Here is a 21,285-nt window from a genome sequence, read left to right as displayed (position 1 = left end):
AAGTACTCATTAGTAGGTATCTTAAAAACATAGAGCTGTGAGCGACTTTTTAAACAAGTGGCTTTCATTTTAAATGATTTGCTTTTATGCTAACTATAAAAATTATTCCTTTCCAACCCAGACAGCAAGCCAAAAGTATCTCCTTAAGCTTGGAAAATTACTTTCCCTGAAATTAAAGAAAACCTCAAGAAAACAAAGAAGTATATAACTTGAAATCAGAGCTGAGAATGAACCCTTCACATTTTCCAGGTGAGATTTATTAATGTAGCCGGCACGCCGACGGGGCACTCAGAACCATGCAAGGCACCCACGCACTTCTGCACCACGCTTCTTTATCTTGGACTCTGCTCTTTTTAGGTCCCTTCCAGAGCAGAAGTTGTTTAGCCCCTCTATCTATGACCGAATCAAACGGCACCCTTGCATGTACATCTTTTCTGTTTTTATTTGCCCTGACTAAAATCTCAGAGATTTTGAGTCTCTTTCTTTTCTATGTCTCTCCGAACCTCCATCTCTTCCTTAAATGAGTCAGACAATTTTAAAAGGGAATGAGTAACCGCTCTGAAGGAAGGGATAAAAATACCCAGCTTCCAAGTGCCTGTTACCCGAATGGACACTCTATGGGATGCTACTTTTTCTCTTTACTCCACATGATGGCAACTTTTGATAACAGGTTAATACATGATCCTTTGAAACCAGATTATATTCTTGATAGGCTACAAGGAAAGGAGTCAATTTCCTGAAAGCAACTAGATGACATCTTTCTCTTTGAATGCTATGATAGCAAGCTTTTTAATTATGAACTTTCCCTTGTAGTTTCATACCCTTATCAAATAATTATTTTCCACTCATTTCATAGAACAGTCTTCCCAAAGGGCTGAATTTGTTAATCCACATTTCATACAAAGCTATTTTGTTTTGTTCACTTACATGTTTCAAAGAAAGGACAGGATTGCAAAATATACCCTGTGCCCCAAAGCAGTGATGAAAATGACAGGCTTTTGGGAATGGGGGCAAAATACTGGTATATTGAAACAAAAATACAGAGATGTTCCAAAGAGATGACAGTGAGAACTTTTAAGAGCAAACCGATAGTTTATACCTATTAAGGTATAAATATGACTCAAGACTATCTGAATGGGGATTTGGGAAAGTAATGACAATTAAAAGGAGATACACAGATTTTTGTGTAGAAAAGGAGATCTTGGACAAGAAGATGTGGTCTACGTATACAATGGAATATTACTCAGCCATTAGAAATGACAAATATCCACCATTTGCTTCAATGTGGATGGAACTGGAGGGTATTTTGCTGAGTGAAATAAGTCAATCAGAGAAGGACAAACATTATATGGTCTCATTCATTTGGGGAATATAAAAAATAGTGAAAGGGAATAAAGGGGAAAGGAGAGAAAATGAGTGGGAAATATCAGAAAGGGAGACAGAACATGAGAGACTCCTAACGCTGGGAAACGAACAAGGGGTGGTAGAGAGGGAGGTGGGTGGGGGGTGGAGGTGACTGGGTGACGGGCACTGAGGGGGACACTTGATGGGATGAGCACTAGGTGTTATTCTATATGTTGGCAGATTGAACACCAATAAAAAATAAATTTAAAAAAAAAGAAAAAAAAAAAGAACAAAAGGAGATCTTGGGTTGAGGTGATCTTGCCTTGAAACATTTGTTATCCAAAGGTTTGGAATTTGGCGTGAGAAGGATGTTTTCAAGGAAGGCCTAAAATAGAAAAAGAGGACAAACAGAAGATTATATCTTGGCTCAGTCAAAAAAAATCAGAGTCTTGGGAACAGCTGGAGAGCTGATCCTAAATGCATAGATTGGAAAGCGATTTAAAACAAGACTGTCACCAGGACCCAGCCTGGGAAGAACGGCAATCACAGTCAAGCTTGTGGAAGAGCTACAGAGGCAGAGAAGAGAAGTGGTTTAAGGCCTTACATGGGTAGTATCAGGCACCTATAGAAACCCAAAGATGGGCTAATACTTGAACCCAGAACAGGCATCAGAAGGTAGACAGACTACCCCAAATCCCTTCATTTGCAGGGTAAACGGGAGTAGATATATGGTATATAAAATGCTTTAATTATGTGTCAAGAGAAATGGTATTAACCAGCTCCATGACCCTGTATAACTTGGATGCAGTTTCCTCACTTATAAAATAAAAAGTTTGTGTAATCTCATCCTTAGATCTCAGCTCTCATATTCAAGGAACCTGACACTCTCGCAAAATCCAAGTTTCATTTAACCTGTAGGCCCGTATTTCTCTATGAGGGGACGGGTATTTGACAATATCTGCAGGCACTTGGGTTATCATGACTTGGGGAATTCTACTGGCATAGAGTAGGTCCAGGTCGGGACGCTGCTAAATATTCTGCAATGAAGAGGGTGCCTCCTCCTTCCTCCGGGAAAAAATTACCGAGCCCACAATGTCAATAGTGCTGAGGTTGAGAAATTCTGCTCTAGACCAAAATCCCCTTGCATTCAATTCTTCTTGACTGAACAGTTCGTTCTATAGCTCACCTAAGAAGAAAATATCGGTGCAAGCATTCCATTAGAAAAAATAGTCATGGGCAGCCCCCGTGGCTCAGCGGTTTAGCGCTGCCTTCAGCCCAGGGCCTGATCCTGGAGACCGGGGATCGAGTCCCACATCCGGCTCCCTGCATGCAACCTGCTTCTGTCTCTGCCTCTCTCTCCATGTCTCTCATGAATAAATAAATAGTCTTTTTTAAAAAAGAAAAAATAGTCATAAATTGGGATCAGAGATTTCTAAAGGAAGAAAGATAACACTCAAAAATATGCACCGAGATAAGAATGCTGTGACCATATTTATCATAGATTAGCAACGGAAAAAGAATTGTGTCCTTTATTCTCTAACGAAGACCTATTCAGCGATGGGAACAGATTTTGGTAGCCAGGAGATATGGATTCCAGTGTGTTTGGTCTGGCCCTGTCACCAACTAGTTGTAATAGGAGCAGGTCACTCAGTCACTGAGAGTTGGTAGTCAATGGTATAGAATTAATATCTGTTTTACCTTCCATGAGAGTTCCTACAGAAATCAAAGAAAGATCTGAAAGTGATTTGAGAAGAATGTTTCACTATATAAAAAGCGATTTAGGCTTATGCTTGACATTATTTAAAGCATTTCTCAGCTAAGTCTTGCTATATGTGAAACTGAGCTCAATGAAAATTAAAATCCAACCTAGGAAGGCATACTATTAGCTATTATGCAAACTACAGAAAACAAAACAAGTTTGTGCACTAAGAGTGACAGTCTAGTTTAGGAAATGTATCAGCTACCTATTACCATAATAAACAATTATAAAAACCCAAGTGTCATATAGCATTAAGCATTTATTACTCATGTGTCTAGGATCAGCTGGGGTTAACCAGGTGTCTCTGCCTTGGCTTAGCTCACTGGGTAGCTGTCAACTAACCTAGGATGCTTGACTGGGGCCACTGGCTCTGTTCCACGTGCCTTTCACTTTTGTGTAGACTAGCCTTGAGTATGTTCTCTTGATAGAGGACAAGCTTCTGCGTACATCTTGTCTACTATCATTCTATTGCTCCAAGCGACTCATGTAGCAGAGCTCAGTGTCAAAGGGTGGGCACAACATTTCATCTACTGTGCGTGAACACTGCAAAGTTACATGGTAAAAGGATGTGGATCCAAGAAGTAGACAGGATTTGGGCCAATGATGTAATCGACATCAGGAAATAAACATGGTCCCTGGACTATAAGGAGTCACGTCCATACATGATGGAGAGGATTATGCACCCTCCAGATTTTCTGGATTTTGAGTTGGATGAGGTTTCTGATTACAACTCTGAGCTGACTTCCTTGAAGAGGTAAGGAGTTTGTCTCATGTGTAGGGAGAGGCGCATTCACAAGAAGAGGTGTATTCACGAATGTTTTTAGTAGTCAGAGGGGTGGGTGATGGAAAAGACAGCTGTGCATCAAAGTTTTGCTTCCTTTTCTCCCTACACCCACATGAGAACATAGGACTTACTTTCTTCAGAGGATTATAAGCAGAAGCAATTGTGTCATTTCTAGGATTAGGTAGTTAAGAAGTAGGTATGTATCCCCTGTTTTTCCTTTTTCCAGGAGGCAAAGTACTTCAAGGCCCTAGGAGATGGTGGAGCTACAAGATGGATGGAAACTAAGTCCCTGAGTCTCCATACAGAGGAAGTCACTGCAAACCATCAATAACAGCATGGGACCAGTACATGAGTTTGAAATAATGGTTGTTTAAGCCACTAAAATTTTCAGACGTATTTGTCGCATTAGTTAGTATTATCCTGACATTAATTTAATATAGCACTGTTAATCAATTTAAAATTTAAAAAATAATAGAATTGGTCTTAGAAGCTTCGTATAGCTTCTCACCCACACCTGAGAATTTAAATCACTAACACACACTCACCAAGTGAGTATCTCATCCACTTGAATATTTCCGGTGGTAGAAAGTTTACTAACTTCTGAGGCAATCATTTATCATTAAGAAAGTCCTGTTTATAGTAAAGCTTTCCCTGCTTCAAGTTGCATATCCTTATATGTCTACCCACTTATCCATTCTGGAATTATCAAGTTTCAGTTTATTTTCTCTTCTGAAAGGCAGATCTTTTATTATTTCAATTAAATCATGTCTTAAAGAAAATAAACTTTAAGCTATCTCTGGGAAACCCAGCAGCAGTATTTACATATCAAAGTTTCAATGTTCTTTGTGAGAGCCACCAGTGACACTAACTGTATGACAGGTTAACTTTTATTGTGTAGTTGAGAAAACAAAGACATTGAAAAAGTCTAATATACAGAAAGAAAGTCACAGGATAAGTCAGGGCAAAAACAAACCTTTGAGCTTTTCAAGGGTTTCCAACATAGTGGTAGAAAGAGACCACAAAGCCATTTTACAACTATACGGACTTTACTATGTTGGGATTTGATAACTTTTTGAGGTTTTTGTTCCACTAGTCTGACATGAAGAAGGATTTGTATTAACCAAGTCAACTAGAAAAATTTTTATGTAATTTCTAAGAAATTCTGTTTTTTTGAAGTCCTGTAACACCAACATCTTGTATCCATTATTTTTATTTATACTTTTCTCTCTTCCTTGAATATTGGTTCAATTATGCAAAGCTTCCAAGAGGAAAGCTTCATATTGAAAACTTCTGACCCCTTTGTGCATTTTTACTAACCAAATGCTCAAGACTTTTTTTTCCTTGCCCCTAACATGCTAGAACGTGGTAGATGGCGACCTCTACTGGTTCTCTGATAATGTAGGTAAAATCACCAACAAATTTCAGTAGAGTAGCCACATCTTCGTGTGATGCGTAAGGAAAAATTGCTAGCATGAATTGAAAAGCAAATGTTTAAGAAAAATAAGCAGATCTCTGCTGGTTTTAATACAATTTCAAGTTCTATGTTCAATAATATATTTAGTTTAAGAAATGCATGTTGGGTTTTTTACTACCTCCCCATCTGTGTTTTATTTATCTTCTGAGAATAAAAGTAATTATTGGAAAGGGTTAGCAAAATACATATTTCAGATTTAAAAAACGATGCTTGATATATTTTTACTTATATACTTATACTTGATAATATATATTTTACTTAGTACAAAAGGAACACAATCAGGTAAAAAAAAATTCAAACACTCCCAAAAAGGCATCAATAAAAAAAGTGAATCTCTTCATCAACACCTCGCCCAGCCCTACTTTCCAGGATTTGGATTAATCTACCATGAAAAAATTTATTTTTAGTGTGTGGATTACTTGGTTTGGGATTTTAGGCTCAGTTTAGGTGGATGGAATTTAAGTATGCATTGGCTTTTAGAGTGATAGGGTAAGGAGGAAGAAAAAAAAAGACATTCTTTCCATGCCCTTAAAGAACTTAATGCTCAAGAAGATTGCCTGCTGGTCTTGCTAGAGGGAGAACTTAACCAGTTCTTTCTTCTGTAAGTGTCAGACTGCTAATAAGAATTTCCAAGGAAATAGGGAAAAGAAAAAAAAAATGTGCTTGAATATAGATATCCCACATGTAGGTTTTCAAAATTTAGTACAAGGTAGGACTTGATCCTTAGTCTTGTCGTCACTTTCAGTGGAAAGCGACTCTACCAGCATTAATAAAATTAAGTTACTTTTCATATTTGGCCAAATCTCATATAAAACTATTTTTTTAAATGATAAATTACTTTTATTACATAATATTTAGTAGTCATGCTTAATCAACAAGGTCAACAGAAACTTGTAAATATGCTAAATGACACACTCTACATACATATATTTTCAGTGTGGCAACATTAAAGTAATCCATTTCCTTTACTGATATAGTTTTGCAAACTGGGGAATAAATAAAGATACAAACAGAAAAACTTTTCTTAAGCTGGTAAGATTTTTTTTGTTGTTATTAAGCTGGTAAGATTAACAAGGGTTACAATTATATTTTATTGATAAGTTGAAAACTGACTCTGACCCTAGGAACACAAAGCTCAAAAGTAGCACTTGGTCAGAAAAGTGTGGTAGAGGGTGCACATAAGTGATACCTTGTGGTCTTCATAGTGGTCTATTGGAGGTAATTTTTTTTTTAATTGCTAAATTGTAATATTAACTCGTAAGAAAAAGTAACTAGTCAAAATTTAAAACATTCTGGTCAAAATGGGCTTGCACATGCCTTTCAAAGCCCTGTTGGTCATAGTCAGGAGGGAACTGCTCGCTGCACATTGGGCACACCTTCCAGTGACTTTCAACATGTTCTTCAAATTTGCTCTGATCATAGTTGGGAAGGAACATTAATTCACAGAGGGGACATATCTTGTGAATGTCAAAGCTGGAATCAAGGCACCAAAAATCGCTGAATAATAAGCATTCTTAATTCTCCTTTTGCAGACTCTTCATTACTAGATATCAACACAAGACAATGTCAAAAAAACAAAACAAAACCCAAAAACGATCTTCAAGGTTTCTTGGAGTTCATGGTTTGATTTAACCTGTGAAAAAGAATGAGTATCAAAGAGCTTTCTTATTCAGGATAAAAAAAAAAAGGGAGAGAGAGAAGAGTGTTCCTTTCTAGAATGAAGAATGTTCTCTGCATGCAAATTAGAAGTTTTCAAATGTCTCAAGATATGGTAATAGTTTCGATTGAAACTGTTCAAAGATGGGTAAAATCCTAGTTATATCAGGTCCTTGGAAATGGGGATTAAAAAATTCTATTCTAAGGAATTTTATAGTATAGACACAGAATAAAATATCATTCTCCAACAAATGTAAACATTCACTAGAAGATTTAATCATTTGTCCTAAATTCCAAGAGTTTCCTTTCTAGTTAGATGTTATACATTTTTGAACAAGATTTTAATGACGACTTAGGGTAGAGAACCAGCTCATGCTAATGAAGTGAATCAGGCTAGAGGTTTTCAATTGCGGGTTTGCAGACCAGCTTGGGTTTGCCACAATATTTTCACTGGTCCACAATGAAATTAGAACACTAAAATAAACCAGGATGAGTTTTCATGAAACTAAGTGCATTGAAGATCTGTGCTTTAAGCTGTCTGTGTTTGTGCTGCCAATAATACAACTAAAATTAAGAAAAATAAAATAAAAACTAATCTTACCCGGCAAAAGAGAAAAAAATGACAATGCTTTGGTTTCCTCCTTCCACTACATTTGAAATGTTACTTAAAAATACCAAATGTTTCTTTAAAATACCAGAGTGTAGTTATTGCCCTGCCAGTCCGCCAGTTTACATTTTTCAAAAAAATCATCAAACCCTATGTCTCAGGGATGAAACTTCTGAACCACGTTTCCTCAGGTGGTACAGTACTCACAAGATCCCCTATTTAGCAGTAAAAACACTGCCAAAAGAACATGTGACATCATAATTCTAAAAGTTACGGAACTTCTGCATTTCGTAAAAAGGATTTTCTTTCTTTCTTTTTCTCTCTTTCTCTCTTTCTTTCTTTCTTTCTTTCTTTCTTTCTTTCTTTCTTTCGTCTTTCAGTTTTTGAGAAACACTTGTGAAATCCACATGTATATCAGTGGGATTTATCTTTCAGAATTAGGAAGATATGTTTTGCCAGTCATAAATGAACGGTAATCCCTGTAGACTCAAGTTCAATTCAAAAACACTCTCTCCAGAGCTGCTAAATTTGGCAATCCGCATTCTCTCCTCCATATGCCATCCTTGGGGGATTCTACATACATTGTCCATAATGGTTTCTACTTAGGATGTCTGGAAAAGTAGATATTATGGTCACAGAAGGGCCATTAAAGGGAATTTGAAAACAGATCCATTAAGTTGAAATATTCAATTGTAAGAGTCTTCAGGCTGGATGGACTATGCTAATTGATATTCAAGGACCAACTCCATGCACCCACTCCTTCCATCACAGTCTCTAACTACTCATGCTTGCACAGCTCACCAACCTGGTCTGGTATTATCCCTGGAGAGAGGAATATTAGCAGAACGCAGTGTGCATAAAAAAAAGTACAGTGGGTAAATAATGAATTGTCCCTAAATGTGAACCTCATTTCCATTCCATTCTGTTGTTCAGTGCCTTCACTGTTTCAAATAGCCATCTTTTTTTCATTAATTACATCAGCTCTGCCTTTGTTATGTCTTGTTGGAAAAGAGAAAAGAAAGTTTCCACTCTTTCTCTTGTAGACTGTGGAATGCAGCAGCTGTTGTGTTTTGCAAACATCCAGTCCTATCTTAGAATCTCTGGTCAGTTTTTGAATGGATTTAAAAATACTTTTCTGTATCTCTGTGTTTGCTTTCCCTGAATTTGTGATTTTGTGCCTCTTCTTTCTCTCTGCTCATCGTTCGTGGCTTTTCTCTCTTTTCCTCCACCTGGCTCTCATTTTCAAGCCTTCTAAGAGTTCTCAAGAGCAACAAATGTATCCCAAAGGTTTCCCAGCTTGGCCCTGTCTCAGCAATACAATTTTGAGATTTTTTTTTTCTGTTTCTTTTCTTTCTCAAATGATTTTCAGGACGCAGTCTCTCTTCTGCGATGCAAACTAGCTCCTCTCTATCCAACAACTTCTCTGTGGTCCTTATCATGGGGCGTTTGGTTAAGGATGCACTTGCAGGCTATTTAGTGCGGCTGCCTTCCCTGACCAGGAATAACACAGGCAGAAATGATTCCCCGACTCAGGACACTACTTCATGAGTCTGAAAAGTTCTTCCCCACTCAGTCTCATCTGATCCCACGAGGAGCCTACACAGCAAACAGGACAGATGTTACTCTTCACAGGTGATAGATGAGGAGAAATGTGGCCGTAAGAAGTTACAGAACTAGACCAGCAAGCTCGAATCAGGGGAAGAACAGAACAAAAAGTCTGGTCTTTTGTCTTCAGTGTTTTCTCCCATGTTTTTCATGGGTTTCTTTCTTTATCTGTACAATGGAAAAGATGCTAACTTTGTGGTGTTTTGAAGGGAAAAAAAATTTAAAAAGAATTTGGGTAAAACACTTAGGCTCCTAGTAAGTGCTCAACAAATGTTTATTGTTACCCTTTACTTGTCATATAACAGATAAATGAGCTAACACGCACATGCATCAGGCTGTGCTGGTCTACAAAGAACTCATTTTTTTTTTTTTTTAAGATTTTAAGTAATCGCTATACCCAAACAAGGGGCTCAAACTCACAACTCTGAGATCAGGAGTCACATGTTCCACCTACTGAGCCAGCCAGGCACCCCCAAGCAGAGCTTTTGAGTAGCCATTAACTAAAATATAATGATTGGAAATTTATGTTTGGTTCCAGCTCTTCAGCAGTAACAACTCTGCTCCCCCTGCATCCACAAGGAAAACTACACACATAGGTTGATTCATCCATACAGTGAAATCAGTTAATCTAAACGTAATATGGTGCGCATGTGAATAACAGATTCTAGACTCATATCCTGCCTCACATTCTACAAGCCGTTTGATTACGGTTTGGACAAACTATTTCCTCTCTCTGTGCTCAGTTTTTCCTATCTATAGAATGTGGATATTGACCCCTGTCAAATAGGCCTGTTGAAGGGATTAATTAATATAATTGGGATGTTTAATTGGAATTTTTGGCCAAGGCACCATGATAGATGTCAGGTATAACAGATGCTCAAAATGCAAAATTACAAAGGAAACACTCAAGTCCATATAGATTAGGAGTCCTTTACCCACTTCATTGAGAGTGCATATAGATGCAAAAGGACCAGACAAGCTGAGATTTAGGACAGATTTGTCGGGAGACATTTTTTTTTTTTTTTTTTTTTTTTTTTTAAGGTGAGAGCTGCACTCTCACCTGCCAGGTGGGGAGGGGTATGTGATGCTGCGTCCCAGTGCTAGGTCAGGTGAGAGAGGTTTCAGCAGAACCACTAAGAGAACATGATAGGTGTTTCCGCGCCCCATGGACTGTGGACTACCTCATGCCTGAGGAAGTGAAAACATCTGATGACAACAGAGCAAACAGAGGCCCCTAGGAAGTAATTGCACCTGCCTCGTTCTATAGCAAGTGAAAGGTGTTATTGAGCCCACAGTGAAATGTGGACACTATGAATGTGATGCCAACCCAGGGTTTTTATGTTTTTTTTTTTTAAGGGATTTCCCTCAGAAACATGGTCTACACCAAGGAGAGGAGGTGGTAGGCACACCTATGACTATTCCAGCTGAGACAGCAACTGAGAGAGGACAATGGAGTCCAGCCAAAGCTGAGGCCCAGCCCATGACAACGGAGTTGTACTTAGAGGGTTCCAGGAGGAGTCCCCCAGAAATCAAAAGATTCTTGTATAAGAAGAAGTTGACATCAACTCCCACCCCAACAGCCCCCTGAGGACATGCAATCATCTTAACAAACACGCCTTTTGGGGAAAATTTTTCTCTGCTCCCTCTCTTGCCTTGGCTCAGCCTTCTTGTCCTGCGAGCAGCCAACCAAAAAGCAGTCTGAGGCCCATGAGGACATGAAAACAGGAGTGTTTCCACTTCAAATCAAGTTCTAACTTTTGATCGTAACACAATAATGGATGTTTTGAATTGTAAATCAGATCATGTTTGTGATTTGAAGTGACTATAGGACTGTTACCTAAATATAACTTGTGAAGTCATAGGCTGGCCCAGGACGTCATCCAAAGAGGGAAAGGAATAGCCCCACTGAGCAGGATTAAAAGGATGGAGAGAGACAAAAATAAAATTATTTTGTAATTACATCCATGGCCTCTGACTAAAATCAGTTAGGTAAAGAATTTTGAATATAATATGTTCCTCAAGTGATTAGTATTCTTTTTGCTTTGCAGACCTATTTTCTTATCTGAAATAGAAATTTTGAATGCATAAAAATATTAAGAAAATTTAAAATATTTAAAATCTTCCACCCAATAGAATAATAAGCCATCAAGTTTCTGCTTGATTACTTCCCGGAAGAAGGAACTCAGTAGCTCATTAAACTGCCTACTGGAAACCTACAGATGTTAGAAATTTCATTCTTATTCCAGAACAAAATGCATATTCATATGATTTCTATCCATGTGTTCATGTTTTATTTGCTAGAGGAATATAGATCACGTTTAGCTGAAATTCTGTGGGATTTCTTCTCTCTTCTACAGAATACTAGAAAATAGTTATGTTTTCCTTTATTCTCTGTTTTCAATCTAAATGTTACCATTTCCTCCAACTCTTTTTTCATATAACATAGCATACTGATCATTTTGATCGTCCTCCCCTGCAGGTTTTCTGGTTTGTTGATGTCTCTCCTCCCGAACTGAACATGAGGCCCAGATGTAACATGAGAGCCGAGCTAATTTGGCAGCCACATGACACGCATAGTAGGTCTGTGGTCAACTCCAACCCATCAAGTTATTTTCACAGGAAATTCCTCCACAAGTCAGGTCTTCCTCATCCTGTATGTATACAGTTGGTTATTAAAAAGTGAAGAAAAAAAAGTACCTTTGTTATACTTCATTTTGTCAGTTTTACCATAGTGTTTCAGGCTTTCACAAATATTTAGAATCCTTGTCATTCAGATAGATTTTTTTAGAAATTATTTTTTTCTCTGTCCCAGCTCTGGCTATTTGACATTTTGTAAGCGTTCTTTCAAATCTCCACATAAGTCACTGATAAAGATTTGAAGAGGACAATTATTTTTCAGTATATATCCTTGGATATGCAGATCCTTGTGCACACTGAGTTTCACCGAATTACTGGAATTAGGGTGATACAAGCATCTTCATTTTTATTCAGTATCGATAAATTGCACATTCTTCTGAGAAGTTAAATACAAACAATTTGGTTACAGTTAGATTTCCTTATATGAAGGTGTTGCTGATTGGGAAATCACTATTTACACTGAGTATGTGTGAAACCAGCCACAGAATGCATATGGCAAGGACACCCAGTGCCTAGGGCTGAGCAAGCAACTGCAAGGTCCAGATTCTCATGGTGTCTCATCATATTGGCTTGTAGCATGATTTGGGTTCTGGTCTAACCTTGTTTTTGCATACACTCTAAGCCTAGTTTTCTGGTGCTTTTATGAGCTAAACTTTTTCTTTCAACAAACTCCATTTCTGCTTAAGTGTAGAAGGCCAGAATTATTTTCTGTTGCATACAGTGAAGAGAATATATTTTCCAACTGCTACCTAAATGATAGTTTCCATTTCTTCCTCCAACAGTTTCAGAGCTAGATTTCTCACTTTTGTTAATATGCATATTCATAGAAGTTTAGGCTCTCCTGCAGACTGAGCAACTGCTATCCGAAATGAGATTCACTTTGTTCCTTTTTCTTTGAATGTCCATGCTGCTTCTTCATCTAGGAAATTCATCAGTTCTGAAGAATGTGCTTTCACAGCCTTTCCATGCTCTATATTTTTTTCTTTTCTGTTTTACTCTGTGCTATCATTTAGGTTGTTTCTGTGTTTATTTCTCACACAGGCAAAACAAAAACAAAAACCCAAAACCAAAATAAACCCCAGAAATAAATATATCAGCAGCAGTCCTAAAATTAGCAAATGATCAATACTTGAAGGAGAGAGCTGCATATGGATCAAAAATACACTAGTTTTTTTTTTTTTTTTCCTGTTGGAAGTTAACATTATCAGCACCATGTATACATGAGAAGTCAAAAAAATAAAATAGTAAGAATGCATGTCATGTCGTCCTGCTGGCATTAAGCTCCAATCTGATTCCTGTAGTTTGCTTTGCATATTTATACACTAATCCATTGATTGCATATCTTATCATTTTTCTCAAAGCACAATTTTATTTCTTTTACTTACTAGTTCTCAGGGAAAGGAATTCCATTTTTGGTACACAGCTGCATTTTAGTAGGCATATTTTACATAGACTTTAAGAAATGGTTGAATTAGGAGTCTCTAAAAGTTCTGGTCAACAATTTCAATATGTGTATGTGGGGTCCAAACCACCAACCAACAAGCCATTCTCCAACACCAGCACGGTGTTTTAAAACTCAATTCTGACCCTATCCATCTGAAATAGTATCAGATCCCACAGGTAAAGGCTCTCACATGTTGACCTGCCCCAGTTAGATGCCAGCTGCAAGCCTAGGTTGTCACCTGTGCTTCTGACCCACTAGCTATAAATTAGAGGTTCCAACAACCCCCTCCTTAGGCTGGATTAATTTGCTTAAGCTGAGTCACAGAACTCAGAGGAACATTTTACTTATTACATTACCAGTTTATTATAAAAATACTTAATTCAGGAACAGCTAGATGAAAGAGATGCATAGGGCATGGAATGGGTGAAGGGTGTGGAGCTTCCATGCTCAATGCAGGTGCCACTCTTCCAAATTTCCACGTGTTCACCAACGCCCAAGCCCTCCAAACCTACTCCTGGGTTTTTATGGAGGCTTCTTTACATAGGCATGGTTGATTAAATCACTGGCCATTGATGACTGATCCAAACTCCAGTCTCTTTCTCCTCTCAGAAGGTCAGGGGGTAGGACCAAAAGTTTTAATCTTCTAACCTCTTGGCTGGTTACCCTAACTAGTCACCAGCCCACCGCCTTAAGCTTATCTGCTTTCCATAAATTACATCATTAACATAAACTCAGGTGAGGCTGAAAGCGGTTTGTTAGCAAATACCAAGACACCATTATCACTCATCACTTGGGAAATTCCAAAGGTTTAGAAGCTCTGTGTTAGAAACAGGGATGAAGACCAAATATATATTTAATCACAATATCACACTCTCATTGGTTTCTAATAACTTACACTCGAAAAGACCATATTTCATTAAGCTACCAAATAAAAAAGAAAAGTACCTCCGAGTAGAACTCCTGGTCTCTGCAACCTGGGAAGGCTTCTTGGAAAAGTGTGAAATCAAAATCTCTGAAGGTAAGCCTCTGGCATCTGCAGTTTTTTAATAAGCTCCCAAATCCTTTCAGCACACAGTCTCGTTGAGCATTAGTGGCCTAGTAGAAGGTTGATAACACTGTAGTGGACCTACTAGTGTGACTGGCCTGGGTCCCTTCTCTCTCCTGGTGCAGCTATCTTGATTTTCTTCCAGGAAGACACCCTGCTCCACTTCCAGCCAATAGCTCAAAGGAGGCTGGCCCCAGGCTGCCTGCTCCAAGGAGGAAAGCAGTAACTTGGGCCTGGCCAATCCATGCTGATTGGTTCAGGGATCTGATCCAAGCTAGTCCAGTAAGGCTCAATTGTTCCCTTTTGTCAGAACTGTTGGGGAAGAGAAGCATTCTTCCCCCGGGGGTTCTACTAGGGTCCTGCACTAGCGTTGACTAGCACGGGCTAGTGACTGAGAATCACTAGTCAGTCTGTGGGGCTGGGGCACTGAGAGGACTCTGACTGAGAATATGGTCAATTTAGAGCAAAACAAAAATAAGAATAGGTAAAAAGGAGAGCAGGAGAGGAAGGGAGGGATTGAGAGCCTAATATTATTATTTGAGTCCCAGAATCCAACTGTGCCTAATTAGATTAACCCCGGGACTTGTCAGAACCGTAATGTATTTTAGTCTGCTCAGCCTGCCATCACAAATACTGTACACTGGGTGGGGGGTGGGGAGGGAGGGGACTTAAGCAATAGGAATTTATTTCTCCTGCTAATGGTGACTGGAAGTCCAAGATCCAGATTCCAGTGAGGCCAGTTTCATCCTGAGGTCTCTTCTCTTGGCTTGCACACAGCTGTCATCCTGCTCACAGAACCTCCGTTTTGTGCGTCCCCAGGAAGAGAAAGATGGGTGTGAGGCAGGGGATCAGGTTGTTATTATAAGACACTGATCCAATTGTGTCAGGGCCCCACCTTTATGAGCTTATTGAACCTTCATTATCTCCTTATATGCCCTATCTCCACATATAGTTCCATTGGAGGTTAGGGTTTAACATATGAATGACACAGTCCATAGCATGACTCAAGAAATTCTCCCTTTTTCCCCCAGAGGCAATGGGTAGGGTTTTCAGTCACTTAATAGAACAGAATTCCAAATGCTACAGTCCTTGCTGTTGACTTCAGCACCCAGCCCTATCTAGTTCTATCCTTCGGTGTTGGTCTGACTTAAAAGCAGACCAGTGCAGTGGGCAACAATGCCTTTAGGACAGAAAAGGCCATCTAGTGTGATGGTTCAAAAGAAGGCCTCTGGAGTCCGACTGCATGGGTTCCAATTCCAGTGCTGTCGTTTTGTAAACTTCCTCTGCCTAAATGTACTCATCTGTAAATGGCATGGACAAAAGTCCCCACTCCTAGAGTTATTATGAAGATGCGATATATGGATATTCATAGAATACTTAGAAGAGTGGCTGCTACATTTGCTAAATACACGCATAGACCTGCATTAAATCTCTGCTTGTGCACTTAACCAGTGGGTGACTGCACATTATCCAACTTTTCGGAGCTTCCTTCTTCTAAGGAGGAAAAAGATGAACTGCCTTCTTTGGGTAATAGCACAAAATACACTTACTAGCACAGGTCCTGACACAGTAAACACTTAACAGATGTGTGAACAAATGGATAAATTGCAATTAGAGAAAGAAGTTTCCCTTTTTAGTCTTGAAATTTTCACTTTGAACTTGAGCATATTTAATTTTGAGCCACTTCATAGATCTATTAGATTCATCTATTTTTCTCTCTTTACTTAAGAAAGCATCAGTTACCTAATGCTCAAACATAATTACACAGAAATGACAGTTGGGCCCAAATGAATCAGAATCATTTAGATGAGCATTTGATAATGGTGCTCTCCACAATTCCTACAAAAGCTGGCACTGAGAAAACACTGGTGTAAAGCGAAGTCTAATGGGAGCTATGTAATTAGCAACTATTTAGTTGGATTACTTTTCTAAGAAACTTTCTGTAATGAAGCAAACCATTAGACTATTAAAATTATACTCTCTATACTGAAAATAAAGACCAGAAAAGCAGAATGGATTGCTTCTTTCTGACTTGTTTTGTAAAGCTTATTCAAAGTCAGGGTTCTATCTGACTTTAAATGAGACTTATAGTGGAATTCCACTTCAAAGATTCTCTTGAACTGCTGACTTGAGTTAGGAAAAAAGAAAAAGATGTTAATTGTGTGATTTTCCAGGCAGATTCACATCATAAATTAAATTTTCTCTATTTTGTCAGAGTTGGTCTCAGAAGCAGACCTCTTTGTCTTACCAGGGAAATGGAGTCTTGTCCCAAATAGACTATGAAGGTTATTAGAGATTTTGTTTCTAATTTACACCTTAAAATTTTTCTATTTTAAAACTATTCCTATAAAAAGTGAAATAGTAAAGATATGTTTAAAGAAGTGAAATAGTCTTTCATCCTACACATACATCCCCCTCGAGTCTTATCTGCCTGAGGTAGCCAATGTCATCAATGTATTTCCTTTTTTATGAAAGTTGAATCATATTGTACATATCACTCTACACTTTTTTTGTTTGTTATTGGTATGTGATGGACCTCTCTCCTCCAGGACAGTACAGGCATAATATTCAGGCAAGTGTGCACCAGAATGTATTCACCAGACCATTTGTTTTCAGATTTTATTTTTTTGTCACCACAAAGAATATGTCAAAAAATATGTACATGTTCTTATGTTGACAAAACATGAGATTTCTCTAATGTGCAGTTATTTCAGAGTAATTTCAAGGTGCTTACAAACATAGTAAGAAAATAATAATCTTTGTTGACAGAAAACATTGATAATGAAGATAAAAGAATGTAAAGAATAAATTTAAATAATTTAGGGCACAAATGATCCCATTAACTTTTGTGATGTAGTACGTGTAATATCAACTTTTCTAAATCATTCCTAGATCTCCGAAGAAAGCCATGAAGTTTCCATACTCATATGAAGGCCTTGGGTATTGTCAAAATGTGGTTACAGCAAAGGTTCCAATGCCCACCACCTACAGATTTTTATTTAGAGGGTTTCGAGTGGGGCTCAAGTAGCTTTACTTTTGTATGTATGTATGTATGTATTTATTTATTTAAAGATTTTATTTATTTATTCATGAGAGAGACAGAGAGAGGCGGAGACACAGGCAGAGGGAGAAGCCTTGCCTTGATCCGAGGACTTGATCCGAGGACTTGATCCGAGGACCCCGGGATCATGACCTGAGCTGAAGGCAGACACTCAACGACTGAGCCACCAAGGTATCCCAGGGTAGCTTTACTTTTCAACAACAACAAAAAAAATCCCCAAGTGGAATTCCTAGGTGAAAATACAGGGTTTTGCAAGCTTTGGACTAGACCAGGGGTAAGCCAAGTTCAGCTGTCCACCTGTTTTTTATAGCCTGTGAGCTAAGAATGGTTTTCACATTTTTAAATGGTTGAAAAAAAAATCAAAGGAAGTATATTATTGCATGATATTAAAAAATTCTCCACAATTCAAATTTCGGTGTCTATAAAAAAGAAGTGTTATTGGAATATAGCCACACCCATTCATTCCGTATCATCTACGGCTGTTTTTGTGCTGCAACAGCCCAATAGCGTAGTTGTCACAAAACATATGGCAATAAAGCCAAAATATTTACAATCTGTCCCCTTACAGAAAAAGTTGTGCCAACTCCTACTAAACTAGATGATCTCTAAGGTCCCTGCCATATCTGAATGTATTCTATTCTCTATAGTTATTTAGCTCCTTTAATATGCAAATAACATGGAGCTGGTGGGAACATGTAGAGGCACAAGGTGTAGGTGAAGCCCACACACCAGGATGAGTTTCTTTTTATCAGTCACTTAGAAATCAGGAGGTTATATGACCAACATAAAATAAATTATGGATCAGCACAATCAGAAAACAAAAACCAACTACACTAGCTAACACTCTTGTGGCACATTACATGTATCAGGCCCTGTTTTCAGTGTTTCCCATTCATCGACTCACGGAATCGTCACAAGTCAATAGGCAGGACCTACCTGTATTTTCCTTTTACAGTCGAGGAGACTGAGGCATAAGGAGTTAAGTAACTTGACTGAGGACACATAATTAGAAGTAGCAGAGAGGGGATTTGAACTGATGCAGTCTTGCTGTAAAATCTGGGCTTCAAAACACTAAGCCATTACTGCAAGAGATAAGGTGAAAGATATTTAAAGGTAAAAATCACTGTGTTTGGACTCTGTTCTTAATTCCACTTCGAAAGTCAGAGGAGTGGAAACTATCCTCAGATGAATTTTCTGCCTTCTCGGGGTCATGAGGTCTAATATCCATGGGGCCAATTAGAAACATCACTGAAAGGAGAATACTGTCTTCTCAAACTCAAGTTCTTTTTTTCTACTTTGAATAACACCGTGGAAACAGAGCCTTTTTCTCATAGGAAAACATGGTAAGCTGTGATGGTATCTGATGGTTGCAGGGTAAAGAAACTATCATGTGTGGTGGGGACTGTGTTCAGCGGGAGAGGGCGTGCCCCCTTGAAAAACGGGCCTGCTCCTCATCTCTAGCTTATTACTGACATGTAGAAATGAGAGCAATTCACATTTTTGTAGTGTAATTTCCCAATATTTAAAAGTTCAACAATTAACTCAAATACTAAAAACAAATAAACAAATAAAACTTGTCATCTGGGTCAAACAAACTAAGACTTCAAATCACAAGGGTGTGACCCATACTCAAGCAATTTTTTCTCAAGGCTAAATCATCTTAATTCCAAACTTTTCCAAGTGGATCTTTAGGTCCAGACCTTTAATGAGAATCATGGCTGCACCCTTGAACTGGTGTCAAGCTCTGCAGTCATCTGTAGTTGAAGCCAGTTACAAAGTTAACTTTTAGATGTTGAATTCCTACCTAGCAGATAGTTACACTATGTTTAAGCCTAATGCCCTCCTCATGCGCCTTATAAGAAATGTCTGCTTTATATTATAGTAGGCAATCTCTACCCAGACCAGCACCATTGATAAGTGTTCTTCCTTAATGGAAAAACATATTTTCATAGCTTTTCCAGGAATATCTTGATTCCTTTAATGGAACCATAATCCGTTCCCTTATTTAATCTTCAATCACACAATGCTTATTTCACTGAATATAATGGCTTATGCACATTCACTAATAGCCCCTAAATAATAAGCCCTTTTTAAATTTGAAAGTGGTTCAGAGTACACAATGAGGAAAAGAACAAAACAGGAAAATTCCAGTTGTTTAGTTGAAATGAAAAAAAAAATTATGTTCAGAGTACTGAGACTTGAATGCGAAATCATTGTAATAAAGTAATTAAAAAACATTCGTCATTCTGACAATCTGAAATAGTATTTAAACTGTTCAGATATTTTACAAAAAATCTACCTAAAGAACTTTTAGATCCCATAGGAAACTTTTTATAAAACAATATTTTAAAATATTTTCCATGAGGATCTATTCAGAAAATAGCGCCTTAAATGGAATTTCAAAATCAATCAAAATTTATTGCTCAAATTTGACTTTTATGTGTTCTGGTTGAAGTTCATGGACTCTGCACAAAGTAAGCATTATTTTGAATATTTTCAGTTAGTTTAATATATAGTGTCATAAATAAAGGACAAGTTGTCTTCAGAGGCCTGCTTAGGAGTTTGGAGTGTGAAAAACGGCATTTTGGCACTCGAAAACAATGCTCAAACGAAATTAAATACTTATATATATAAGGACAAACAGACACTGAATTCTTAAATGTGGAGCTTTATAAGACATCAATTGACACAAAATCACAAAACACTAAATATAATGTGGTATCCTGGATTATATCATACAACAGAAAAAAGGATACTAGTGGAAAACTATTGGAAGTAGGAATAAAGCCTGGAGTTAATAGTAATGTACTGATGTTGGCTTCTTAGCTTTGACAAATGCACTGTGGGACTTTACGATGTTAACACTAGAGGAAACTGGGTGATACGGCATACGGGAATTCTATTTTTGGAACTTTTTTGTAAATCTAAAATTATTCCAAAATAAAAAGGTCATATTAAAAAAAAATCACAGGATAGGTAAGAATATTAATCTGTGCCTTTACAGCATCCAACAGAATAGGGTAGGCTGGCAAAATTCACATGCGGTTAAATGACATTTGTGTCTGTATGTGTGGGTGGCGGTGTGTGTACGTGAAGTGGACAGGAAGGAGATGTGTGAAAACAGTTAACAAGCTTCAATCTTTTCCTTTGAGCCCTGCTGCTCAAAGTTTAAAAGAATATAAATGAAGGTGGAAAGTGAGTTCCTAAACATTTTATTCATAAAGTAAATATCTTAATAAAACATATTAGTAAATAATAACAAATATATTTAAACTTTATATTTGTCACCGTATTAAAAAAGATAGGTCATCATAACTGGACAACTTTCAACTTTTGTTTTTTTGCACACTTTTGATTTTTTAAAACAGTTTTGTGTCTTTTTGTGGTATCTTCAAATATATACCAAGGAATATGATTATACTTTGTTTTCAAATTCTACAAAGCACAACTTTATACTCATTTATGTCCCTTCACCAAAGAGACTACACTGTGATAGGTTTCTGTTTTGCTATACAGAACAGAGCATTAATTAGGTGGATTAAACAAATGTCAACATGTTAAATTGAATACATCTGCTTTCAGGCAGGATAGAACAGGTCATGACAAGCCAACACATTCACTGCAAAACCAAAAAAAGAAAGGATAAAAACTATAAAACACATATTTTAAATGATATCAGAGAGTAAGGAAATAGGATAAAGAAAAACTCCAGAGAAAGGAGAACCACTTTCTGAAATAAGCTGGCAATTGTTGGCCATCATTTTGCTTACAGTTTGAGAATTCATCTTGGCTGAGGCAGGGAGCTTCCGCTGGGGAAAAGAGACCCCAGCAAATCTTTCAGATTTCTTCTGGGCTAAAGGACTCAAAAG

The 21,285-nt window shown here is 37.8% G+C and overlaps 1 long non-coding RNA gene across 1 annotated transcript; it reads right to left on the bottom strand.

Annotated features, from left to right (window-relative positions):
- Positions 1-6,178: 6,178 nt before the first annotated feature.
- LOC144281605 (uncharacterized) lies at positions 6,179-7,948 on the bottom strand. The gene is made up of 2 exons (XR_013350043.1): positions 7,619-7,948; positions 6,179-6,994 (listed from the first exon to the last, which is right to left on the bottom strand). It is a non-coding gene; the product is annotated as an uncharacterized LOC144281605 (long non-coding RNA).
- Positions 7,949-21,285: the final 13,337 nt, after the last annotated feature.

This window comes from Canis aureus, chromosome 13 (assembly GCF_053574225.1).
Source record: "Canis aureus isolate CA01 chromosome 13, VMU_Caureus_v.1.0, whole genome shotgun sequence".
Lineage (NCBI taxonomy): Eukaryota > Metazoa > Chordata > Mammalia > Carnivora > Canidae > Canis > Canis aureus.
Note: the sequence above shows the minus strand (reverse complement) of the source record. Positions and strands in the feature narration are given on the sequence as shown.